Source organism: Tenrec ecaudatus, chromosome 5, assembly GCF_050624435.1.
Source record: "Tenrec ecaudatus isolate mTenEca1 chromosome 5, mTenEca1.hap1, whole genome shotgun sequence".
In the NCBI taxonomy this organism is placed as follows: domain Eukaryota; kingdom Metazoa; phylum Chordata; class Mammalia; order Afrosoricida; family Tenrecidae; genus Tenrec; species Tenrec ecaudatus.
The window spans coordinates 118668469-118696457 of record NC_134534.1 but is presented as its reverse complement, the minus strand read 5'-3'; the positions used below and the strand labels follow the sequence as shown (position 1 = coordinate 118696457).

Here is a 27989-nt window from a genome sequence, read left to right as displayed (position 1 = left end):
CTGAGAGCTGTAACTAAGGAGTGTGTACACAGAAAATGCTGGTTAACAGGTGCTATGGTGTCTGAATACTGGTGGTAGAACAGTTCATTCTTTAAAGTTTTTGTTTTTACTTATATAAGCAGAAAGCATTTTTTTTCTCACAGGGAAACTGCATATTTTGTGTCTTGTGACCCTTAGTTTTTAAAAGCTTTAGTTAAGAAATCTTAAAGTAGAAGCAGAAAAGTGTGAAGTTAAATTTGTGCATAATTCAGTACAATAGACACTGCAGCATTATGAATTAAGTGACAGCACTTTTTAGGAAGATAAGGACAAAACTGTCTCTTAAAGGGGGGCACCCCTAGAGATTGTTTTTCTCTTCTGTCAAAAGCAGATAGACTTTGTTTTGGAAGTCATCCATATAGAAAAATTTAACCTTGAGTCTTACAAGCTAGACATGCCATGCAGTGGGAAAGCGATATTAGAGAGGCATTTTGTATAGAAATAGGTTTTACAGCCAAACTGGAAAAAAAAAGTGGTATCTAAAGTAGAACAACGAATTCTTGTTAAAGAAGTTTCCGAAACTTGTCTTCTGTGCCTTGCAACTGTTATTAACCATTTACCTGATGTGAATAATCCTCAAGGTATGAGGAAAGTTAGGCATAATAGTATTTCTTTTAAATTGCTGATAAATGTGAAGCAGGTAGTAATTGGTGGGGAATTCCATGTTTCTGTGTATCAATCGTAATAGAATCCTGTGCTGAAAGGGAATGCTTTATTTTGTCCAATGGGACGGCATTGAAGACTCGACTTTCACCCTCCAATTATCGATAGCATGAGCTGGGTGGAAAATAAGGGGGTTTGATATGTAGGCAGAAAGAGAAATTAAAACATGGAGTTTCCATGAATTTGCAGAGGGCTGTCCTGACAGTGGCTGTTACAATGAAGTCCAAGTACCAATTTGATTCACACATTTGTTTACTTGTTTGATGTTATTAAAATGGCATTAGTAAATATAGCCTCAGAGAAAATTTAGACTACGAACCTTATCAATATTTAGGGGGATTAGAGTTAAGAAAGGATGATTTGTGTATTTTAATGGTTTTGAAGTTCTTTATGAATATTAACTGTGTAAGTTCATATCTAGGCTTTACTACAACAGGATATCAAAATTTTTCACGACATTGCTGGGAGATAATTAACTTCTTAATTGTTTGTTTTTTCTTTTTCTAATTCTCTATTTCTGGTTTTTAAAAATCATTTTATTGGGGGCTCTTCCAGCTCTTATCACAATCCATACATACATCCATGTGTTAAGCACATTTGTACATTTTCAAAACATTTTCTTTCTACTGGAGCCCTTAGTATCACCTCATTTTATTTCCCTCCCTTCCCCACCCTCCCTCCCTCCCTCATGAACCCTAGATAATTTATAAAGTATTATTTTTTCCTGTCTTACACTGACTGCTGTCTCCCTTCACCCACTTTTCTGTTGTCAGTCCCCATGGAAAGGGGTTGTATGAATATCATGGCAATCGGTTCCCCTTTCTCCTGCCACTTTCCCTTTCCCCTCCTGGTATCGCTACCCTCATTATAAGTCCTGAGGGATTTATCCGTCCTGGGTTCCCTGTTTCCAACTCTTATCTGTGCCGAAAAGCATTTTTTCCCTCTCGTCATACATCTTTGAGACTTATTGAGGTGTGGTGGAAAAATATGGTGGAAATTAAATATCAGGACCTTTGCTCATTCACAGGAAGAGTTGTGCTTACCTTTCAACAGATAATGGAAAGAATGTATGGATTTTTTGCTTTTTGGTGTGTCTGTTCACAGGACAGTGTTCCTGCGGTCAGCAGTTTATGTCCAGAGGTTCCTGCAAGGACTGTCTCAGTCACAGACCTAATGATGTCTCACGCACATATGTTTTTGGTCATATTGACAGTGCTTGTTATTTCAAAGAAGTGCATATCACTTATTGAGCTTAAATTCTTTATCCACCATTACTACAAATTGCTGAATGGCAGTCTCCGAGGACCTGTGGTTTTCACCAATAACACTCAGTGGACTCCAGGGCCATGGGGAAAAGGAAGAATCTTTTTCCCAATGAGGATGTGTCGTGGATGTTACTTTGGATTGTCATTCTTAGCCATGGTGTATGGGATCTACAAAAGGTTGTCTGAAAGCTAAAAATGCAAGTGTAGATGCCTTGGCTATCTGTTAATTGGACCAATTGTATATTTTTCTCCTCAGAGGTAATGACTTTGGCTGAATTTGAAAATAATACTATACAACTTGGCAAGGGAGATATTGAACTTTGTGAAGTTTTCACTTATAGAACTATACAAAAGGAGTGGCATTCGTTATACTTTAAACAGCCACATGGGAAAATTATTATTAATAATTCTGTCACTATTGTTGATGGTGGTCCCTATGGTAACTTTCTGACAAACTGTTCTGAGAATGTAAATGTAACCTTTTGTGTTTGTATACACAATGCTATTTGGAATCATACAGGGTCTTCTTATTGGGGTCACATTAACAAATTGACCGCGTGTCGTGCGGGTGGCCTACACCTCCTCAAGCTCATCTTTTAGCGCCATCTATCGTACCTGCGCACCGGGACTTGTGGAAATTGCCGCGAGCTGCACAATCTCTGGCTTCTTACATAGGATAGCTTGGAAGTTAGTCACCCACCTTCCAGTTATATCTTTCCTCTTAATGAAACTTGTTATGCAACCTCTTCTGTAGGACTGCCTTGTAGGACTGCTATTGGAAATTGAATTATTCACTTGTCAATGAGAGCAGTAACTTGCAGAAATTGTAAATTGTGTACTTCTGTTAACGCTTCTATGTCGGTGATATTTAACAAAGAAAGTGGTATCATATTGAAGTCCCGTCTGGGATTGTGGCTACCAGTGCAGATGTCTGGACCTTGGGGAAAAGATCCCATCATGAATGTGTTAATTAAGGTATTGCGGGAACTGCTAAAAAAAAAGGTTTATTGAAATGTTCATTGTTGCTGTGATAGGGTTAATAGCCGTCAGCACTACTGCAGCCATAGCAGGAGCTTCACTGCAAGAATTCATAAAAACTGAGCATTTTGTGCAGATGGCAAAAGGATTCTCACGTAATGTGGACTACTCAAGCCAGAGCAGACAATGAAGTAAATGGAAAAGTTGCTGAGCAACCACAAACTCTGAGATGACCAGCAGACCAACTGATTGTTTTACAGACAAATGTCATTGAAATGTGATCGGAATGTTTCTGAATATTGTATTACACCATAGCCATACAATTAAAGCAAACATGATTGGAACTTGATTAGAGATCATTTGAATAATGTTAATAATAATGTAACATTGGACATTGAGTCAGTCTGAAAAAGAAATCTTTGAATCTTTTAGTTTAACTCTTATGAATAATCCTTTGAATCTATAAGTCTAACTCTTATAAATGATCTTGATTTCACAGATTACTGAGGAATTATCTGGTCTGCACCCACATGGCTTGTGGCAGAGGCTTGTGCAAAGCATAGATTCATTTGCAATTACATTAATAATTGTATTCTTTATTGCTTTCCCAGAAGTTCAAGGCCCCCAGAAGAGATTAAGTCATGTAGAGGCTAAAATAACAGTTTATATCAATTTAACTTTTTAAAGAAAAGAATATACTGGAGAGAAACTAATGTAATTTTAGTTTTCTGTTGACAACATCATGGTTAATGAATTGCATTTAATGTTACTTATTTGGATTATTGATTATATACACACTTTATCTGTACCTTATGTGTAAACTTTTATGAAGATAGTATTCTTATTTTGAACATGCATATCCCACAATTAAGCATATGGACTCTGTCTGGGTTCCTACTTTGTTCTAGCCTCAATACAAGAATGGTTTGTTCTGATAATATGGGCATACATTATACTCACCTTCTTGAATTGATCACTGAAGATAAGTAAGGATACATAAGCAAAAGTGAAGAAATGGATGGTGCCCAGCTATCAATCAGAATAGTGTCTCCACTATTCTTAAAGGCTTGTATTCAAATGAGCAGCCATTAGCAATGAATCTACTAAGTCCACATGGAAGAAGTAACCAAGCATGTGTGATCTGAATGTCAAAGGAAAAATGTATCAAAGTTAAAATTATAAACACCCAGTTGTGAAAGTCTGTAGAGTACAGTAGAAACCCAAAACTCACCTGCAAGATAATTAGTCAGGATGGCCAAATTAAATTGAAAATATTTCTTGTTTAACATTTTGAATTTGGTTGATGATTCTTTTTATGTTTTCTTATTATTTACATCTTTATTGAAATGTGTTTGAAGTGTTTTTGACTGTTGTATTGTGCAATCAAATAACTATAACCTCTATCAATTTGACTCTGTTGGGAAGTTATCGGGAAAAGATGTTTACTCCTTAGGAAAACAGGAAGGGGTCACCATTTCCATGGATCTGGCCCATGAGAAAATGCTTATGGCTCAGCCATGGGAGTTTCAGAAGCAATGGCTAGCCTGTCTCTTTCTCTGCCTGAAATAAATGGACTCTTGCCTCCTCTTTAGTGACTAAAGAGGCAGTAGGCAGCAGTCTGCAAATTTATCAGTTTCCTATCACCCCTTCCCATCTATGAATAACTTGGTTGAATTGTTGTTAACACTCCTTTGCATATTCTTAAAGAACTGTAAACTGTCCTTCCGTGTAAATCTGATATATGTTGCAGGCTGTGTGCAGGGATTGTATTTAAGCTTGCTCCTAATAAAGCTCTGGGCCCTGTAGTGTCTTACTTCAGAGACTCCCATGACCCAACTTTTGTCTCTTTTGTGTATGTTTTCTTCTTGCAAACCCTACCATCTTGAATCCACTCAATTTGTGATGTAAGAGCCAGTCTCTACATTATCTTACAACATAAATAAATAAATAAATCTGTGGGATTTACACAAGTAATAAGCCTCCAGTGAATAATCTCTGTCCATAAGAGAGGGATGTGAAGAAACCAGTTAGCAAAGAGAGTGCACTGGAGCGATGACTCTAAGAGATCAAAATGCTAAGCGTGACTTGAACAGTTAAAACCTTGTCAGTTGATTTCCCTTCGAATGCATGTTGGGTCTGATCAGGTTTTAATTTTCCTTGATTTGGGGGGGGGGGTTGTTGTTGTTTTCATATTGAAGTTTATCTCAGATGTATTTTATCATTGGGGATAATATTCTTGAATTTTTGTTATATAGTTTTCAGTATATGAAACCCAGGATTGATGAACCTATAGATACAGCAAGTAGAATAAGGGTTCATGGTGGGTACATTGGAGGAAGAGAGGCTAAAGGGAGCTGATATGAAGCAATTCAAGAAGGAAGAGAATGTTTTGACACTGATTGGGGGAGCAATTATAAAATACTGCTTGATGTGATTAAACTATGGGAAGATACATCTGTATTCGCACCCCAAAAATTATCTTGAAAAAAAGAAAATTAGCAACCAAAGACTTAACCAATTAGCCAGCAGGTCACCTTATCAGAAATAAAGACACACATAAAACACCAGTTATCACCTTCATTTTATAGATGATGAATCTGAGATTTAGGAAAGTGGAGAAGTGACGATTCTTGATTTAGCAAGCATATGCTTAGTAACAGAGCTAGGGTCATGAATACTTCACCAAATAATTTGCTGTCGACAGTATTTATGGTCTTTTCCAGTCATTTTGAAAATGACAAAAGCTATGTGCTATGTCTACATAAAAGTTGTTTTGTATAGTGACTGACTGACTTCTGTATGAATCAGACCCTTCTTCTTTACAGCCACAATCAAGGGTGTGGGTTAAAAGAACCGCCACCACTACTTCCTTTCCCTGTGTTCCTAATGACTGCAAGGAACAAAGACCAAAGCAGATGTGAAAACAGTCCTCCAATAAGCACCGTCTGCCCTTCCCTGATCTTAAGTTAGCCGACAACGTATTCAACCTTTAAATATGATGCCACCGTAGGCATCAGCTAATATAACACTTCCCACCACCTCCACCTCAAGATAAACCACTCTGCACTCTGCTAGAGATTGTACTTGCCTTCCTTCAGGGAAATTGAAGTCCGATGAAAGATAATGTTCCTTTGGCACATTAAAAGGAAAAAAAAGACTAATTTTTTTAACTAACTTAATCACAATATTTAATGTCTACATTTCCACACAGAGAGATAGAGCCTACCCGCTCCTCTGAACAAAAATAGACTTTAATCTAATATGACATCTTCCTATGTAGAATTCAATCTCACCCCAGCTAATCAGGGAGAGAAGTCTCCTGTTCAGACAAGAGATAAGATAAATATCTTCTCTTCAGCCATACTCATTTGTAGAATTGCTCACCCAGGAGATGGGGTTGATTATTTTTTGGTGGCAGTTTTGACAGAATTAAAAGTAATATTTCCTGGGTTGCTTTGATAAACATTCTGTGCTTCAGTTTAATGACTGGAAAAATAAACATTTGTAAACTCAGCCAAATTCCAGATGAGAAATATCTAGAAAACCCCTACCTCACAAGGAGTGATTCTATACACATGAATAAGTACATGTGTGTTTACATATACACAAAAAATATAAATAAAGAAGAAAGGCTGGCTGAAGCAAGAATGAATAAATTTGCTCCAAAAAGGATCAGATAATAAACTAGGTATTGTGGAACTACTTAACTCACACTAGTGCCAAACTCCCACAAACAATATAGAAGTTAACATATGTGGGTGTGTTCCTATAAAACTGTACAAGAACATTTAACTGACTAAATTTGGCTAGGCACAAAGCCGACAGTCTTACAATTTACTGAGTTTTGTGATAAATCATCTATATGTAAATGGCACTGAATTTAGAACTTGAAATTGCCAGTTTGGAACATCACAGGTGAAGAAGGGAAATTGATAGATCAGAATGTTGTAGGGTTTGGAGGGGAAATAAATGATGAAGAAGAAAGAAATAATGAGAAAGAGCAAAGAGAGAGATTGCCAAGGAAATTTTATAGTGAAAGGATTAGCGGGAATTTTTTGGAAGGGTGGATAGTATGTAAAAGTTTATATAAGAAAGTAGTTTTCAATCAATAATTCATACCTAGATCATTCCATGTCATTGATTGCAATCCCTGCAGTGTGTCAGCACTCTACCCATTTCTTCTCTGCGTTTCCATTTGTCTAGTTTCTCTGTCCCTTGTAACTTCTTATCTTTGATTTCAGGGAAAATGTTGCATTTTGATTTGCTTTAAGAAGCAAATTCTTCACAGAAGTTACTAATTCTTAGGCCTGTAATTTGACTGAAAGTGACCTACAGGAGTGTTTTCAGCCATAAGTTAGAAAGCTATTTCTGGGCTATAGTCTCAGGTTCCGGAAGTCTTCTTTTGTTGTTGTTTTTCCTCATTTCCCCCCGTTCTTCCAGGGTCTTATTATTGTGATCCCAGTCAGAGTGATTAATAGTCATAACTGGGAATTATCTGGTTCTTCTGGTCTCAAAGAATGTTGTGACTCATGTGGGGCATTAGTCTTTTGGACTAATTGCTCTCTTGAGTCTTCAATTTTCTTCACTGTCTTTTCTCTGAGCAAACAGTTGCTTCTTAAATGGGCACATGTAAGCTATTAAGACCTCTGGATGCCATTCACCAGGTTAGGATGTAGAATATTGTTTCTATAAACAATAAAACAATGTCATTTATAGTTTTGATTTGCATCTCTCTAATGGGGTTAGACATTGAGATGTTAATCACAGGTCAGTGTTTCAAACCCACTATCTGCTCTTCAGAAGAAAGATGAAGCTGTCCATTTCCGTACAGATTTACAGTCTTGGAAAATTATAAAGGGTCACTGTGAGACATGATCAATTCAATAGTAGTGAATTTGGGTTTGAGTAATAGCAAATAACTGCTAACCAATAGACTGGTAGTTCAAACTCACCATCCACTCTGTGGAAGAAAGACGAGGCTACTGCTCCCATAAAATTTACATCTTGGAATCACTCATGGATGACAGTGAGTTTGGGTAGGTAATGATTGTGAGCACTTTTTTCTGTGTTTATGAGCTGCCTGCATGTCTTCTTTGGTGAAGTGCCTGTTCATACGCTGTGGCTATTCTTAAATTGGATGGTAGTCTTTCTGTTGTTGAGGTGTTGAAGGTTTCCATAAATTTTAGAGATTAAATCCTTGTCACATTTGTTGTGGTTTATTCATTTTTCAAATCATTTTACTGGGGCCTCATACAACTCTTATCACAATCCATACATACATCCATTCTGTGTCAAGCACATTTGTACATTTGTTGCCCTCATCATTTTCAAAACATTTGCTTTCTACTTGAGCCCTTGGTATCAGCTCCTCATTTTCCCCTCTCCCTCCCCACTAACCTCTCTCTCATAAACCCTTGATAATTTATAAATTATTATTTTGTCATATCTTCCACTGTCCGAGGTCTCCCTTCACCCACTTTTTTGTTGTCCATCCCCCAGAGAGGGGGTTATATGTAAATCCTTGTAATCAGTTCCCCTCTTCTACCTGACCTTCCTTCCACTCTCCCAGTATCACCACTGGACCTGAAGGGATCATCTGACCTGAATTCCCTGTTTCAAGTTCCTATCTGTACCAATGTACATTCTCTGATCTAGCCGGATTTGTAAGGTAGCATTGGGGTCACCATTGCTACACTGCACCTGAACTGGCTGATCTCCTTCCTATAGCCTTTCTGTAAGGCAATGTCCTGTTGCTTAAAGATGGGCTTTGGGTTCCCAATCTGCACTCCCCCTCATTCACAATGACGTGGTTTTTTGTTCTTTGGTGCCTGATACCTGATCCCTTTGACACCTCGTAATCACACAGGCTGGTGTGCTTCTTCTATGTGGGCTTGGTTAGTTCTGAGCTAGATAGCCACTTGTTTACCTTCAAGCCTTTAAGCCCCCAGATGCTATGTCTTTTGATTGCCATGTTTATTCATTTTTTACAAAGATGCAAAGGCAAAATAAAACAGAATTACATTCTCAAAACAATGGTGCTGAAACCGTTAAGTATCCATTTGCTATCCATTAGCAAAAATCAAACTTAAACCCATGCCTCATACCATACACACAAAGGAGAATAACAAGTTTTTATTCATGATTTATAGGAAAGATAAACCCACAAATATGTTACGTCAAACACTGGTGCACAGAATACACCTAAATATAGTTAAAATACCAGTGCCATCTGGTCAATTCCAACTCATAATGACCCACAGAGTTTCCAAGGCTGTAATCTCTGCAGGACCAAACCACTAGGTCTTTTCTTCCATGGAACCACTCGTGTGTGTGCTCATAAAGTGCGTTAGCTACTGCAGTGCTAGCGTGTTTTAAAAAGGGAATTGTGAACAGAATTTGAACAGTGTGATCATGTGGTGCTCTGTGCCATTCACCCAACCTTATCATTAGCATCAGGTGAAGACTGCTGAGACTGTATCTCAGAAACTGTCGCCAGGCTGACCAAAACTCATAGTAATCTTGTGCATGTCAGAGTAGAACTATAATTTTTAGAAAATACAGAGAAAGGAATTGCTGAACAAAATTAATAAGTGGTATTTTTAAAGATGAAATTAAAACCTTGAATGAATGAACAAAGCAGTGATAAGTGTCTCATTCCTTAACTTCTCCACCATGCTGTCCCTAAGGTGAAACAAAAATAAAGATGTGAAAATAGAATATTAACTTCAAATTCGCACTTCAGCTAAAAGAATTATTCAAATTACCTTAAGGACTAAAAGGAGTTTATATTCAAGTATTGCTGAATGTACACCTTGCTCCATGTGACCCACTTTCCTGCTCACCATGTAGAATTTTGCAAATTATAAAGCTTTTGCAAGCATCAGCATCAAGAAGCATTCACAGATGCTCTGTAATCTATTCTGGGATTCTCTAATACACAGGGATATATCTTTATCACTCTTTCAACAAAATGTTCATCAGCACACAGTCATTGGTAAGAGGTGGGCTCACAAAGAGAATATAAAACTGAAAGTAATGAGTAAATTGACTTATGGTGTTGGTTGGTTCACAGTTAGGCTTGGGTTTTATAGACATTTCTACATATGGGTCAAACATAGCCAAGACTCATCTGAACAATAAAGGCAATATGCTTTATTAAATCTGATAACTATATCAAAAATAAACTGACATTGCTAGTTGCTTATAATCTTACTTTCATTGTGCCCCCATAAGCACACACACACAAATATACAAGGTGCGTAGCTTTAAATAACAGCAATTTGGCAAACTGAACCAAAGAAAGGAAGGGAAAATTTTTCAGTAGTCTGGCTGAGGATGAAACAGAGGACATGACAATGGACCCTAATGAAATTACAAAGCTAATTGCATAATGTTACAAAGATTTGTACTCCATTGAATTCAACAACATGGAAGAGATAGACAAATACTTAAGAACCTCAACATATTCATAATAGAAGAAATAGACACGGTTATCAAGGGACTATCAACAACAACAAAAATCCCCCAGGACAGACAGCTGCTCAGGAAAATTCTACCAAGCTTTCAGGAAGAACTGACACCAATCCTGCAAACTCTTATAGAACATGGAAAATGACGGCAAACTCATGAACACTTTCTGTGAAGTTAGTATAACACTAAGTTTATACTAACCTACATTGGGCAAGGATCCCAAAAGAATTGAGAACTACAGACAAATATCTCTAATGAATATCGATACAAAAGTTCTCAACAAAATATTGGCCAATAGAATACAAAAGTATGTAAAATGAATAATTCACCATGACCAAGTGGGATTCATTCCAGGGATGCAGGGATGGTTCGACAGCTGAAAGTCCATGAGCATTATTCACTAAATGAATATTAAAAAGGATAAGAACCACATGATATTGATAAATTCAGAAAAAGCATTCTACAACACCCAATACCCATTCCTATTTAAGACACTCAAAAAGATAAGAATGGAAGGAAAATTCCTCAATATGATACAAGTTATGTATGAAAACCCAACAGTCAACGTGGTAGTCAATGAGAAAAGACTAAAACAATCCCACTGAAAAGGGAGACCATACAAGGATGCCCCTTGTCCTCACTTTTATTTAACATTGTACTGGGGGTCCTCGCAAACAACATATGACAAAAGAAAGACATCAAAGTAATCGTCTGGGGGAAAGAAGAAGTGAAACTATAGTTATTCTCAGATGATAAGATTTTATATATGGAAAACCCTAAAAGCTCCTCAAGAGGAGTGCTGGAAGTGATACAGGAATATGGCAGAGTGACAGGTTACATGATCAACAAAGAGAAGTCTATTGTACTGCTATACAAATCAGATGAGACCATGGAAGAGGAGATCAAAGAGGTAGTCCCCCTTCACAATACCCAAGCGCAAATTGAAGTATCTAGGAATATACCAATTAAAAAAACCCAAAATATTGGAATGAGGAAACCTACAGAACACTACTACTGGAAATCAAGAGTCACCTCCACAAATGGAAGGACATCCCATGTTCATGGATCAGAAGACTTAATACAGTAAACATGCCAGTCCTGTTCAAGGCACTATACAAGTTTAATGCTATCCCATACAAATACTAACATCTTTCTTCAAAGAATTGGAAAAACTGACTACCAACTTCACATGGAGAAGGAAGAAGCCCAGAATTAGCACAAAAAAAATCTCCTCAAGAAGGAGAACATTGAAGGGCTTGCTTTGCCTTGCTTTAGAATCTATTATACAGTCACAGTGGTCAAAACAGTGTTGGACCAGGATAATGATAGACATTCAGACCAATGAAAAATAACTGAAAACCCAGAAATGAAATCATCAGCATACAGACAACTGATCTTTGATAAGGGCCCAAAAAATATAAAAGGGGAAGTGGATCCCCTCTTCAACAAGTGGTGCTGAAAAAAAAATGGATATCTACCTGCAGAAAAATGAAACACCCTTACGTCACTCCATGCACTAGAATAAACTCAAGGTGAATCACAGACCTGGGTGTAAAACTCTAAAGTCTTAGGACTATTAATGAGTGAATTGTGACAAACCTAAGAAATTTGGTGCAGGGAAAACATAGGCTACCAGAAATAGGGAAGGACACAAACACAGAGGAGGCACAAATTGGCAAGTGGGATATACTGAAGCTAAAATGTCTGTGTACATGGACAGAATTTGCCAAGAGAGTAATAAGAGAGCCCACAGGCTGGAAAGACATCTTCAGCAATGACACATCAGACAAATGCCAACATCAGAAAAAGGGCTTATTAATAAAATCTACAGTACTCTGCTAGCTTATAATAAGAAAAAACAAATAACCCATTGAGGAGGTGAGCAACGGACCTGAACAGAAGTTTCACAGGGACAGAAATCCGAATGGCCAATAAACATGTGAGAAAATGTTCCCAATCATTAGCCATAAGGGAAATACAAATTAAAACAACTATGAGATACCACTTAACACCCTCAAAGATAGTTCAATTCAAAAATTCAGAAAGTAGGCAGTATTAGAGAATTATGGTGATATAGGAACTAACTCTCATTCACTGCTGATGGACTTGCAGGAATGTGCAGCCTTTATGGAAATCAATTTGGTGATACCTAAAACAAATAGAAATAGAGTTACCATATGACCCAGCAATCCCCCTACTGGGCATATACCCAGAAGAGATAAGAAACAGACCACAGCCAGACATCTGTGCTCAAATGTTCATCGTGGCACAGTTCACAATCACGAGTAGGAAACGACCTAAACTGCCATCAATGGACAAAAGGATTACAAAACTCTGTACAGACATACAATGCAGTACCAAGCATCCCTAAAAAGCAGTGATGAAAACGTGAAGCACATCGTCACATGGGTAAAGTTGGAGGACATTATGCTAAGCGAAATAAGCCAAGCAGTAAAGGACAAGTACAAGAGGAGGCCACTGAGGTAAGCTTAAAAGCACAAGGGACATAGGGGGAGAGCCACCAAGTGCATGAATTCCTGGGGCGAGACCCAACCAGGCCCAACGCAGGGATGCACATGGCAGTCAACTGAAAAGGACAGGAAAAGGAACAACAAAAAAGGAAGTGGGTACTGGGGAAAGAGAACACCAATGCCCCCCATCCCACTCTGAGGCTGTTTGTGTCTCCACAGGAGAGGAGAGAGGGACAAGACCTCAACCTGGTGTGCCAACTTTGAGGACAACATACAGGCATGAAGCAGCAAACTAATAGAAAAGACTGCAGGGTCAGCTACATTGATCCCCTCCCCAAAAGACTGAACTACAGAGGACAGCACTGACGATACAGCCCAGGGCAAGCAGCAGGTCTGCCCAGATCGAAAGAGACAGGCAGACAGACAGACAGACAAATAGAGAACCGCACCTGGTCCATCAAGCTCCTAGGATGACACTCCTGTTTGGAACAGACAAGGCGTAGAGGGAATTTTGCCCTGTCTAAACCCCTGCACTCTAGGGCAAAACACAAAGAGAGAGAGGGTTATAGAGCAGTAAGGGGAGCAAAGCAATGAAGTGCCCAAGAAATCCAGAAAACAGATTTCAGACTCAGAGGGCAGGGCTTGGAATCTCATCGGATCAGAAAATATACATAAGGGTCAGCAGACAGACCTGGAACTATTTACAGGCCTTTCTTTTTTATTCCTTTTTTTTTCTCTTTTCTTTTTTTTCATGTCTATCTATATGTTATCATGTTAGGCAACATAAACCATCTTGAGGAGAAAACAACAGGACCAATAGTTCTGGGGGAAAGGGGAGAAGAGGAGGTGGGGGAAAGGGAGCAGATAGCCAACAAACCCAGGGACAGCGGAACAATAAGAGATCTAAATCTATAGCAAGGAAGCTGTAGAATGTCTGATGTGGTTTGATCAAGTGCGATGTAGCTTAGAGGAATTACCGAGAGCCAAATGAAGATGGAACATAATGGGACAGGAGGAAAGTAAAAGTAAATAGAGAAAAGAACTAGGAGGCAATATGTAATTATTTAATATTTAAATATATTATTATATAATGATAGGGATATAGGTCTATGTCCATATAGATAGCAGATGAACATTGGACCTCTACTCAAGTCTTCTTGCAATGCCACTTTGTTCGATGCCCTCCACTTTGTTCTAATGACCTAGCATTCTGTGATGCTCACCTTCTAGACACAATTGCTGAAGACAAGATGGGTGCATAAGCAAATGTGGTGAAGATGTGGTGAAGCTGATGGTGCCTGGATATTAGAAGATATAGCTTCTGGGATCTCAAAGGCTTGAAGATAAACAAGTGACCATCTAGCAGAGAAGCAACACAGCCCACATGAAAAAAGCACACAAGCCTGTGTGGTCACGAGGTGTTGACGGGATCAGATATCAGGAATCAGAAGACCCCAAACAAACACACATATTGATATGAATGAGGTGGATCGGAATGGAGACCCAAAGTCCATCTGTAGACAATTGGACATCCCCTCCAAGAAGGGTCACAAGGAAGGGACAAGCCAGTCAGGTTGCGGTACATCACCAATAAAACACACAACATTCCTCTAGTTATTTAGTGCTTCCCCCCACCCCCAATTCCACTATCATGACCCCAGTTCTACCTTACAAATCTATTTAGACCAGAGCATGTACACTGGCACAGATAAGCGTTCTCAACACACTGAATCCAGGAGAGAAAAACCCCAGGAATAATAATGGAAGTAGCGATACCATGAGGGTAGGAGGAAGAGGGGGGAGAAAGAGGGAAAAGGGTCAACGCATAACACATACACCCCACGAGGATGAACAACAGAAACGTGGGTGAAGGGAGACAGCTGACAGTGTAAGATCTGAAAATAAAAATAATTTACAATTTATCAAGGGCTCACGAGGGTGGGGGGAAGGGGTAGGGAAAGAAAAAAGAGGAGCTGATATCAAGGACTCGAGTAGAAAGAAAATGTTTTGAAAATGATCATGGCAACATGTACAAATATGCTTGATACAGTTGATGTATGGATTGTTATAAGAGCTGTAAGAGACCCCAATAAAATGATTTTTAACAAAAAAAAAATTTAAGTCAACAGAAATGTATTGTCTCCGAGTTCCTGAGTCTTGAGCTACAAATGAGGCTATCTGCCATGTTGAATTCTTCTGAGACTTCTGAGAGAAAAACTGTGATACCTCTCTTCTAGCTTCCAGTGGCTCCCAGCGGTCCCTGACATTCCTTGACTTGTACAGGCTGCCTCGCACGGTGTCCTCCCTATGTCAGTATCTGTTTCCATTCTCTCTTAAACCCTCACTTGAAAGGAGAGAGTACCTTTCTCCATCTTTAAAGGACTTATTTCCAAATAAGGCCACTTTCACAGGTATCACGGGCAACTCAACATACTTTGGGAGGAACACAATTCAATCCACAACACTCACCTATATATTGAAATACAATGTGGTCTATTTTCCAATGGCCTGAAGCCAGCTTCCAGAGACACAGTTCCTTGGAAAAGTGTGACTATGCAAGCTTAAGAGTCAGCATGTGTTTGTGTGAAGTACTCAGGGTACTGAGTGAACTTAGGGCTAGTAGGGTACAGTCATTGACTGTTAGCACATTCTGGCACAGAACTCTGAGGAGTCCCAACCCTGGCCCTCCAAGTCATTATAAAGTATGTTTGCTATATAATTCCACATCATATATAATTAGATATATAATTTACAAAGAGTGAGAACAAATTTTTTTTTTACATTTTATTAGGGGCTCATACAACTCTTATCACAATCCATACATATACATATACATACATCAATTGTACAAAGCACATCCGTACATTCTTTGCACTAATCATTTTCTTTCTTTCTTTCTTTTTTAATCTTTTTATTGGGGCTCATAAGGCTCTTATCACAATCTGTGCATACATCAAATGAGCAAAGCACCCTCTTATACATTCGTTGCACTCGTCACTCTCATAATTCACCTTCGACTTGGGTTCCCGGAATCAGCTCGGTTTCCCTTTTTTTTCCCCCATCCCCCTCCCTCCCCGATCCCACCTCTGGTCCCTTGATAGTTTATAAATAATTATTATATCTTATCTTACACTCCCCGGCATCTCCCCTCACCCGCCTCCCCCTTGACAATCTCCCAGAGAGGAGGTTACACATAGATCTCCGAGATCAGTTCTCCCTTTCTACATGCCCTTCCCTCCTGGTGTCGCCTCTCCCACCGCTGGTGTTGAAGGATTCATCTGTCCTAGATTCCCTGTGCCTCCAGATCCCCACTGCACCGCTGTACATCCTCTGGTACAACCAGACCCGCAAGGCAAGGTAGGATTGGGGTCATGATGATTGGGAGGGGAGGAAGCGTTCAGGAACTAGAGGAAGGTTTTGAGTTTCATTGTTGTTGCACTGAACCCTGTGTGGCCCATCTCCTCCTCACTACCCCTCTGGAAGGGGTGTTCCACACTCTACAGGTGGGCATTGGGTCCCCATCATGCACTCCCCCTCTTTCACGGTGATGTGATTCTCACCACCACCGCACCTTTGATGTTGGAGATCTGGTCTCCTCTGTCCTTCATGGTCACCTATGTTGGTGTGCTGCTTCCGTGTGGGCTCGGTTGCTTCTGGGTTAGATGGCCGCTTGTTTGCTTTCAAGCCTTTAAGTCCCCAGACGCTATATCTCTCAGTAGCCAGGCACCATCCGCCTTCTCCACCACACTTACTTATGCACACTTTCGTCTTCAGCAATTATGTGAGGAAGGTGATCACACAATGATTGTTTTTGTTCCTTTGTATCTGCTACATGGTCCATTCAACACCTTGTGTTCGCTTAGGCCGTGTGCTTCTTCTCTGTGGGCTTTGTTGCTTCTGAGCTAGATGGCCGCTTATTTGCCTTCAAGTCTTTAAGACCCCAGACGCTATATCTTTTTTTGATAGCCTATCAAAAAGAGTGAGAACAAATTTAAGAGTTTATTAGCTTGATTAGTAGTGTCCTACAAACTAGATATCGTAAATATTTAGACATATAGCCAGTGAGCCTCCACTTGTATGTATCCCTAGGCCCTGCAAATTTTAAAGGCTGATTCACATGCAAGAATCTAGCTCTTCAGAGTTCTATATTCTTCTGTTAATTTAATACACACTGTAAATAGTAATGTGGAGGTGGAGGTGAGCATGCATGAATAGTTGTGTGTACATTAATTCAGAGCCTCAAAATAGGTCACTATTTTTACTTTGAAAATAAAATATTATGCTTATTTGTACATGCTTAAAGGTCCCTTGGCTATTCTATCAGTGTTTATGGGACACTGTAACTCAGTTGTCTGTGTGCTGTAAATCTATCTAATTTCCACATAAGTTTCATTAATAAAATGTTGAAAAGTGAGAATGTAGTTTTTTCCTTCCTTTTGTCGTAGAACAAAAAGAACGTGTTAGATGTGGGGCTCCAGACATGCTTCCCAAGAAGCTAATATGAATGCAATAGGGTGTTCTGTTATGCAGAACCGTGTAGTGGCTCCACTGTTCACGTGCACGATCATACGCTCTTTCGTTGGCTCCTGGTCTCACTTTCACAGTCTTTTCATGCCTGAGACATCGGGTTTCGCTTTGAAGAGCCTTGACACTGCTGCTGGGCCCACACATCCCAGCCTGGCCTGTGAACCCACTAGCTACTCAAGGTTCCTCACTTCTTACATCTCACGAATATTCTGCCTCCCTTTCTTTCTAACACTTTTCCCCCACTTTTTCTATTTTCTCTTTCACTTTGTTTTCTCTGGTCTGTCGCCTATTTCCTATAAACTTTAGCTTTCCAGTATTAATAATATTATATGTTAAAATGTTAGTGGTTGGTAAGGCTTACTCACCCTATCAGGAACATTGATGTGTGCGGTGCCTTAATTAGAAGGTGTTCACTGTAATATGCCTCAATGTCACTGCGGGAGCTTGTTAAAATAAAGATGCTTGAGATTCTGGTTCTCTAAGCCACGAGTGAGGCCCATAAGTCTATGTGTTCTAAAAATCACCTGACGTGGTCTACAGGTGGCACTTTTAGAAACAGTAGCTTATTTCAAGAAATGGTTTTATATTGATAGCATAAATATCAGGCAGGTCAACAGGAAGACATTTTGGGGCATCAGCAATATTTGCAGAGAACTTAAGTTTATCATAAAATCCTATAACCGAGTCAGGCCAAAGAGGGTGGGAGCGCGTGCTGCTGGGAGTTGTTTGGAGGTTGGCGGCGAGGGACCGAAGTCCCTCAGAATGAGCATGTTGCACAAGCAAATTTACTATTCGGACAAATACGACGACGAGGAATTCGAGTACAGGCACGTCATGTTGCCCACGGATATAGCCAAGCTGGTCCCGAAAACCCATTTGATGTCTGAATCTGTATGGAGGAATCTTGGCGTCCAGCAGAGTCAGGGATGGGTCCATTATATGATCCATGAACCAGAACCTCACATCTTGCTGCCCAAGAAGCCAAAGAAATGAAGCTAGCCAGCCACTTTGCAGCCTCAAGCTGTTCCAGCCTTCCTTTCTTGCTAACATCTTTTAAGAATGTTGCCTTCTCTGCCATTTCTCACTCTGATATTTAAAGGGTGTTCCCTGCACTGTTTGAAGGTGCCGGTGCGCGCTGTGCCGCGTGTGCGGAGCCACACCGCCCTGCCAGCTGTGCTCTGTGGGCCCGGTCTCAGCTGCCCTTGGCCCCAGCAGAGCACCCCTGGCAGGCAGAGAAAGCACCTGAGAAGATCACAGGGCTCAGTTTACAGGCATTGTGTAAACTTGCCGCTGTTGGTGTTTGTGTTTCTATTTTTCATTTTCCCTGTTGAGTACCGTGTGTATGGCGACTGCTGATGTGTGTTTTGATGTATTGGAAACTTTCCATTTTATTTAAGAAATCGGTTCCGTGTTTAACAAAAAGCCCTTGATTAAAGCAGACATTTTTGTATATAAAAAAATCCTATAACCATTGAGTTAACTCCTATGTAGTATTTCTAAGACTATAAATTTTCCTTTAGTCATAAAACAATTAATTAAAATTAATTATAAATTGGTAACTCTAAGACTACAAATCTTCACCGAAGCAGCCAGCCTCATCTTTTTCTGGTGGAGGACTTGAGCTGCTGACCTTGAGGGAAACAGCCCAACTCCTAATGCACAGGGCCACCAGAACTCCTTTAGGTTACCCTGTCTACTGCCATCAAGCCCATCACAACTCATAGAGACTCTAAATAGAGTTTCTGAAGCTGTAAGGCTTTCTCCTGAGAAGCAATTTAATAGGTTTGAATTGCAGATCGCAGGTTGAATTTTAACATGAGGTTGTTACCAGTCCCTCGTGTTATCCATTATGCCATGGTTCTTAGGTTAGACCAAGATTCTAGTTATAATCATGGTCTAGGTTTGTAGCATACTTCTAAGTTAGGAAAACAATTCCTCATACTGAATCGGATACACTTCTCACAAGTCCACAGGTAGATAGTACGCCAGTTACCTCCACTTTACATATGAGAACTATGAGTTTCAGGAAGGATGCCCCAGCCGGGGACGAGTGCCCCAGCCCGGGTACAAGAATCTGGGTGCCTCAGCCCAGTTGACAAGGCTGCCAATGCTCCTGCCTCAGGTAGATCCAACTCGTAGGCTTATCTCGAGGGAAAGGGCTCAGGGAACAATGGACATTTGCTTCAGGGTTTCCTTCAGTCAAAAAGGGTTAAGAGAGTGAAATTGGCCTGGCATTCCATTGGCCTAAACTGCCTTATGAAAAGTTTCCATTCCAGGTACTAAAAGTAATTGTGCTTGCACATAAGAAACATATTAGAAACTGGAAGTTGGGTGTCAGAGGCAAGGACATAATAGTTACTATATCCCCATGGTATGAAATTAAAGATGCTTAGTAACATTGGTGCTGTTTTGAAATCAACACATCCAGACTAAAATACAGCAGTAATATAGCTAAAACAAAAGTAGGTTCATTAAAACCTAATCATGTCCTTCTCCTTTATGTATGAACGAACACTGGACGCTGTGAGTGATGTCTTTAATTATAGTACTGATGTGGCTGTTGCTGAGTAGTTTATTTAAATTGACAGTATCATTTTCTTATTACATAATTACTGCTACTGAATTTGCAATGTAAACAAATAGGAGACTAATGACTTTTTTACATAAGTAAAATTGATAGCACTCACCAGATAATAATCTTAATCTATTTTTGCATACTGCTGATTCAAACCTAATTAAACTTGATAGATCACTAATTAGAGGGAATATCATTTGCAGCTCCCTTTTGTGACAGAATCTGCACCTACTGAACTCATGGTATTAAAAACAAAGAAAGACTCATGGAAAAAAACTGTTTTCACACTGAAAAATGTTCAGTGTCAGGATTATTTCTCTGTACACTTTTAGCCTACCTATGTGGCGTTAGCTATCCAAGACCAACGGAATGGAGTTAAACTGGAATAAGAACCTCATTCATAAAAGCTGTGAAACTTACCCTCAAGGTAATGGACCACCTTATGAGCAGTGAATATCCTAACTAAAGAGGCATTTGAGATTAAAAATTAAGAAAGCAGGTTCTTACATACAGTTTGAGGCTGATCCAGATGATATTGACTATCACTTTAAAATTCTATCATATCATATTCAATGTTGAATTAGATCCTGTTCACTTTATAGACACTTATAAATACAATTTGCCATGGCTTTAAAATATGCTAGCATTTTTCCATGTCATTTTTTAAATAATTTTATTGGGGGCTCATATAACTCTTATCACAATCCATACATACATCCATTGTGTCAAGCACATTTGTATATGTGTTGCCCTCATCATTCTCAAAACATTTGCTTTCTACTTGAGCCATTGGTATCAGCTCCTCATTTTCCTCTCCCTCCCCACCCTCCTTTCATGAACCCTTGATAATTTATAAATTATTATTATTTTGTAATATCATACACTGTCAGACATTTCCCTTCACCCAGTTTTCTGCTTTCCATCTCCCAAGAAGGGGGTTAGATGTAGCTCCTTGTAATTGGTTCCTCTTTTCTACCACACCTTCCCTGCACCCTCCCAGTATTACCACTCTCAGTACTGGTCCTGAAGGGACCATCTCTCCTGGATTCCCTGTGTTTCCAGTTCCTATCCATGCCACTGTACATGCTCTGGTCTAGACAGATTTGCAAGGTAGAATTGGGATCATTATAGTGGGAGGGGAGGAAGCATTTAGGAACTAGAGGAAAGTTGTTTGTTTCATCGTTGCTACCCTGCCCCCTAACTGGCTCATCTCCTCCTGGAGAGCCTTCTATAAGGGGATGTCCAGTTGCCTACAGATGGGCTTTGGGTCCCCAATCTGCAATCCCCCTCATTCACAATGATATGATTTTTTGTTCTTTGATGCCTGGTACCTGATCCTTTTGACACCTCATGATCACACAGGCTGGTGTGCTTCTTCCATGTGGCTTTTGTTGCTTCTGAGCTAGATGTCCTTTTTATAACATGTTGCTGGCTGTCAAGAAGCAAAATATTTTTAAAAAGAGAAGTTGAAAATACTCAGTGAGAACAACAAATTTTGGAGAGTGTGTGCTGAGACTGAAACTCTTATCCACTGCTGATGGTCTATGTACAAGGCTATATGGCGATACCTAACACAGATGACAATTGAAATACCACATGATCCAGCAAAACCATTACTGGGAATATACCCAAAGGAAATCAGAAACAGATCACAAACAGATGTTTGCACCGCATGTTCATCACAGTGCTGTTCACTATAGCAAGAACCTGGAAACAACCTAAATTTCCATCCGTAGGTGATTGGATAAAGAAACTCTGTTACTTACACACAGTGGATTAGAACAGTACACATTCCTAAAAATAGTGATGAATCCAAGAAATACCTCAACACATGGAGGGAGCTGGAAGCCATTATGCTGAGTGAACTTAGTCAAGCACAAAAGGACAAGTTCTGTATGAGTCCCCTGCTGTTGAATTAAGCAGTAAAATGGGCACAAACCCAGGCTTGTAGAGCATCCAAGCTATTGGTTGGTTTGGGGGGAGACAGCCTAGCAGAGAACCTGACCAAAGAACCATGTACCACCTCCTCCAGGCCAGGTGTCATGGTACATTATGACACTGAACACTGGATCTTCAAAGTGCACAGCATGCTCCAGAGGCTACACCAATGAGATTCCATGTGGGAATTCCACTGGGTGAATTGGACGCTACCTCAGACTTTAGGACTTAATCCAGAAAATGCAAGGTGTCTGAGGAAGCAGAAGACAGCTGTACCAAATTTGGAGAGCTGTTGGTAGGTGGACAAATAAGGTCTTGCTACATCAGTGCCCTCTATGTCATGAGATTGTTCAATCTCATCAAACAGAATTATACCATTGCTTCCATGATAAGTTCCCAAGCATCCTATTACTTCCTGGGTACCTTGACATCATCTCCCTTTTATCACCCCCCTCTCCTGCCCCCCTCCGTGATCCCATTGTTCGACTTGATAACCCTATAGGTTCATCAATCCTGGATTTCATTTACTGAAAAACAGAACAACTTATTTCACAACTTCAAGAGGGTACTCTCCCATGCCATAGCACCTGTGAGGTCCACCTTGATAAGAACAAACAGAACCCAAATATATCAGAATGATCTTAAAAGTTAATGCTTGGAGCCAAGAACAACGATAATAACAAAGGGCACCACAGTTAATAACTACAATAATGATTAAAATAATTATAAATTAACAGATAGATTAAAATAAATGACAGTATCAAGTGAGACCACAACTTGATAAATATAAAAACAAAAATAACCTCATTGTCATCGAGTCAATTCTGACTTATGGTGAATTGACTGCTCCTGTGGGTTTCCCAGACCGTAACTCATTTACAGGAGTAGAAAGCCCCTTGTTTCTCACCAGGAGCTCCTGGTGGTTTCAAACTGCAAACCTTTGGAATTACAGCCAAACACATAATCACTATGCAACCACCAGAGGCCACACCTTTAAAGTAAGGGATTTGTAAGAAAAACAGATGAAAAAGGTATTCTTATATGCATAAAATAGATTAAATATATAAGTGATATTTATGCCTGAATGGCCAGGGTTATTGATTATGCTGCCTTGAACAAGCATTTCCCTGTTTTTACTTATCCAGGAGTGTTGTCCCCGGTAAAAGAGTTTATAGTAGGTGAGACTAAAACATGAATTATAAAATTCAATGAGGATAGAGTCGAATTAGAACCATCACAACTTTCCCGCCCTCCATACCCCTTCCTGGAATAATGGTCTTTCGTGAGATAGTCCAACCCATCTTGGTCTTAGATCTTTTGGCCTTTCTTTTCCCCTAGTGATACTTTTAAGATGACTAAATTCCAGGGGTGGATTACCAGTAATAACTGTAAGCAAACAACAACAAAAACAAGTTGATTTGACTCATAAAAACACTTTATAGGATGTCCTCTTATAAGATTAAATGGCCTCAACTCTCTGCTGAAGAACGGCTGGTGAGCTTGAACCACCGCCCCTGAGTTAGTAGCCCAGTCACTAGCTAGTCCAGTCCACAGAGACCCACGGGAGCCAGCGTCATTTAAACAGGATCTCCCTTTAGCTCTTAGGCTAGGTGAAAGGATGTGAAGAAACTGTGATGAGGAAGCTATGAAGAAACAATCAGAAAACTTAAAATGTGTGTACATTTTATTCTTACCACCTTAGTTTTTTATGGTTTCTGTTAGGTCTCCCAGCTGTGAAGCAAAGGAGGAGTGGATGCATAACGATAATAACTGATACAAGGGGATACAGAAAATACAGGGATGGAGGGAAAGGGGGTTTGGGGAGCAATAATGAAAGCAGGAGTGGGGAGGAAGCTCTGGAATGGACTGTGATTACACACCTCGTTTTAAAGGCCATTTTGCCAGGGGGCGAGGGGATGCTGTAGATTTGATTGTACAATTCTCCTTGATATGATTGAATGATTGAACTATTGAATTGTGCGATATGTAAATTATGTGCCAATTAAACAGAGAAAAGAAGCAGGGTAAGAGGGACTAGGGCTCTGGATTAAAGGCTCAGAGTATTTAAGCAATGAAATGAGAGATAACACTAACAATAAACCATCCAGGCTTCCATAAGCAAGCTCCATATGCCATTTCTAGTCCTGTACCCACTTTGGATCCGTGATAGCACCTTCAAACTTTTCTGCCGCCTCACCAGGCTCCCTCCTATTCTTTGATCTTAAATCACACTTCCTCCAAGCTGAGATTCTCTCAGGCTGCCTTTTCCTGCCTAACATAGAGTGACTGAACATTTTTATCTAAACATCTGCAAAATCAATTTTCCTCGCTACTCATTTGGAAGGCATTTTTAAATATAACTCCAATAGCTGATGTGCTTTTAAGCATTGGTATCTATAGAGTCAGTCTCTCTTTTAAAAAAAAATGTATCAAATGTGTGTTTATATGTGTTTCTTTTAATAAGAAACAAAAACATTCTAAATAGTTTTTAAATGAACTGAGACTTCTTATTGTGAGTCTTTGTAATGAACTGAACACAAGAATTAACACAGAAGAGTTGGGTGCTAATCATTTGACTAGGGAAAACTATATTGCATGGCTAATGGAAACCCCTGGGAAGCACAGGGGAAATAAGAACTACAGGCTAGCAACAGCAAAGCATCTGTAGGCAGCTCCAAGTGACCATGCAGACTTGCTTTACCGTAAATAATGCAGAAGCAAGAGTTAGTCTAACAGTTCTCAAACCTCTTAAGATGTTACTGTACGAAGCATCTCAGTCCTATTAAGGCTAGTAAGGAGTATTTGGGGCATTACTGAGAAAACCACTGTTAATAACACTCCATTGGCATATTCAATAGAAAAGCAAGCAACCATAACAATAACAATCTCCTATATAGAGAGAGAGAGACTGTGGGTTCAAGGGTAGAATTCTAACTTCCATGTGGGAGACCTGGGTTTGATATTCAACCAAGACATCTCACACCCAACTACCACTTAGCTGCCAGCTGAAGCAGGTGTGTTGTTCTGATGCCAAAAAGGTTTCGGTGGAACTTCCAGACCAAGACTGGCCTGGTGATCCACCTCCCAAAATCGATTCATTAATGACTATGAGTCACAATGGTCAGATCTGAAACCAATTGTGGGGATGAGATAGAACCAGTCAGAGTTTTCTTCCATTGTACATGGAGGGATTACCCTGTTAGGGTTTGACTCAATTGCAGTTGACAACAATATTTATAGAAGAGTTTAGCCATTGTTCTTGAATCTTCCCAATAACCATTAAAAATGTAAATTATAAGTGAGTTCAAAGAGGTTAAAAAACTTCCACAAGGGCGAGGGAGTAACACTTACCAGAGGGACTCCGCAGAATCCAGCCCAGGAGAGTTGCTCAGAGGGAAATTCAACGCCACTGGATCACAGGAGGCGCATCATAAAGATAAGTAGGCTCAGATCCATGGGGTATTGAGGGGCTGGGGGCTTTTGGCTTACCTCAGTGGAAGCCGGCTGGGGCTCAAACCAAGCCTAGCCACTGTGTCTGCCTAAGCCGGGACCATTTGGAGCCTGTAGCAGGGCTTGACCTCGGCCCAGCCACAGTTTTCCCCTGCCTGCCTCAGGGCAGGGACAGGGCCCTTGAGGCTCCACCGGCAGGGATTGGTGTTCAGCTGCATTGTTGCTTCTGTTTGCCTCTCTGCTCTATATTCCCACGCAGCCTTGGAGTGCTGCGCAGGGGCTTTTTCGGGGCACAGCCACAGCTTGCCGCGCCGCGTGGGCGGAGCAGGGACTGAACCCAAACCCCCACAGCTCCATAGGCAGGGATCAAGCTTCAGCTACACTGCGGTGCCGGTTAACATCTCTGCTCTCTGTACCCCCACTTCTCTGGGGGCTGCTCAGCAGCTTTCTTGTGACTCTTCTTGGGGCTCAGCTGCGGGTTGCCGCTGGGGCTTGGGGCAGGGAGTGGGCCCTTGCAGGTCCACAGGCAGGGAGTGGGACTCAGCTGCAGAGTTGCTTTTCCTTCCCTCGCTTCCCTGTACCCCGGCACAGTCCGGTCTCACTGTTTAATTTTGCTCCCCCTCTTGTTCCTGAACTGCTCTCTCACACTCCATTGCAGACTTACAGGACACTCCCATTGGCCTAGGGCATTTGCGCCTGGGCCACACCCAGCTAGGGGTGAGCTCCACCCTGCATAGATAGCCCAAAGCTAGGGAAAGGCCTGCTTGCTCTCCAGGGGATACTCCTCTGACTTCTCACCAGGGAGTTCCTGCCTGTGTACCTGGGGACATAAGGCAGCTCAGCCAACACTTATCAATATTCAAACCAATAGCAGGAACTTCAACCCAGCCCCTGCAACACTGGGGCAGGCAGCCGACCTGCCATCAGGGGCACTCCCCTGATAGGGAACCCACAGGAAGATAAAGTGGTCGGTTAATAACCTAGCAAAATCAGCTGTAGGCAGATCGAAGAAGAATTCCTATAAGTCTTCCAGAGAGAGACTAGAAAATGGCACCTGGTCCCTCAAAAACAACTCAACGCAAACAGCAATCACCCCCAACGACCTCAACGAAAAAACAGGAGAAACAAAAGACAAAGGCAGAAGATTTGCTGAACATAGCAACATACATAGAAGAAGCAGACATTGAGAAGCCATACAAAAAAGAAACTCTCAGAATGCTGCTTGGAGTCATGCAGGATATGAAGGAAACAATACAGAAAAGGGATGAAACGATAGAGGAGATAAAAGCCATACACCAAAGGGAAACACAGGAGCTTAGGGAGGAAATAACGAAAAACAATAGCAAAATCATGTTCCTTGAGAATCGACTGGAGGAATCAGAGAACCACATCAGTGTCTTGGAGGACAACCAAGCAGACTTTAATAAACGTGAACAAAAATCTAATAAGAGCATCAGAGAAGCCGAAGAAAACCTAAGAGCTATGCCTGATGCTATGAAGGGGAACAACATTAGAATTATTGGTCTACCGGAGGAAGACACAACAAAGAAGTCATCTGCAACAGTAGCGAGAGAATTCTTGGAGGAAAACTTCCCCAGCCTAATGAATGAAAACCAAGCAACCATCCAGGAGGCTGAAAGAACACCACCACGACGGGACCCCAAGAAAAAAACACAAAGGCACATAATAGTTAAACTATCCAACTTTGCGGAAAAGGAGAAAATCATGAGAGCAGCTAGGGCAAAAAAAGCAATCACATATAAAGGTCACCACATAAGGATATGTTCAGACCTATCAGCAGAAACTATGAAAAAAAGGAGAGAGTGGAGTAACATATTCAAAAAGTTGAAGGAAAACAACGCAAATCCAAGAATACTCTACCCAGTCAAATTATCAATCAAGATCGATGGAGAAGTAAAAGTCTTCCCAGACAAGGAAAAACTCAAAAAATACGTTACAACAAACCCAGCCTTACAAAAGATCCTCGCCGACTCAGTATGGGCAGAAGAACAACACTCACCAAGCACAAATAAGAGACCAACACATAGAACAACTTCACCCAGACCACAACAAAGAGAAAACAGGCCCCAAGATAGCAATGGCTTAAGGATGGAAAGAAGTCAAGAATGAAACACACACAAAACACATACTAATGATAAAAGAAAGTAGGAAAACTCCCAACACAAAAGGTATAAAATGGCATCACAGAGTCCGCACATTGAGATAATAACCCTGAATATCAATGGCCTGAACTCAGGCATTAAAAGACTGAGACTAGCAGAATGGCTTAGAAAACACAACCCATCAATTTGCTGCCTACAGGAGACACATCTCAAGGCTACAGACAAAAATAGGCTGAGAATCAAAGGCTGGAGAAGGACCTACCAAGCAAACAGCAATACAAAAAAAGCAGGGGTTGCAATCCTTATCTCGGATAAAATTGACCTCAAAGTGCAAACCATAAAAAGAGATAAGGAGGGACACTATATAATGCTCAAGGGAATCATAGACAATGAACCACTAAGCATTGTAAACATATATTCCCCAAATGAGAGACCAGCTCAATACGTCAACCAAACACTCCAAAAGATTAAGAAAGAAATCACAGGCTCG

At 40.4% G+C, this 27989-nt stretch overlaps 1 pseudogene; it reads left to right on the top strand.

Annotated features, from left to right (window-relative positions):
* Window positions 1-18181: 18181 nt before the first annotated feature.
* On the top strand, window positions 18182-18406 carry LOC142448923 (cyclin-dependent kinases regulatory subunit 1 pseudogene; annotated as a pseudogene).
* Window positions 18407-27989: the final 9583 nt, after the last annotated feature.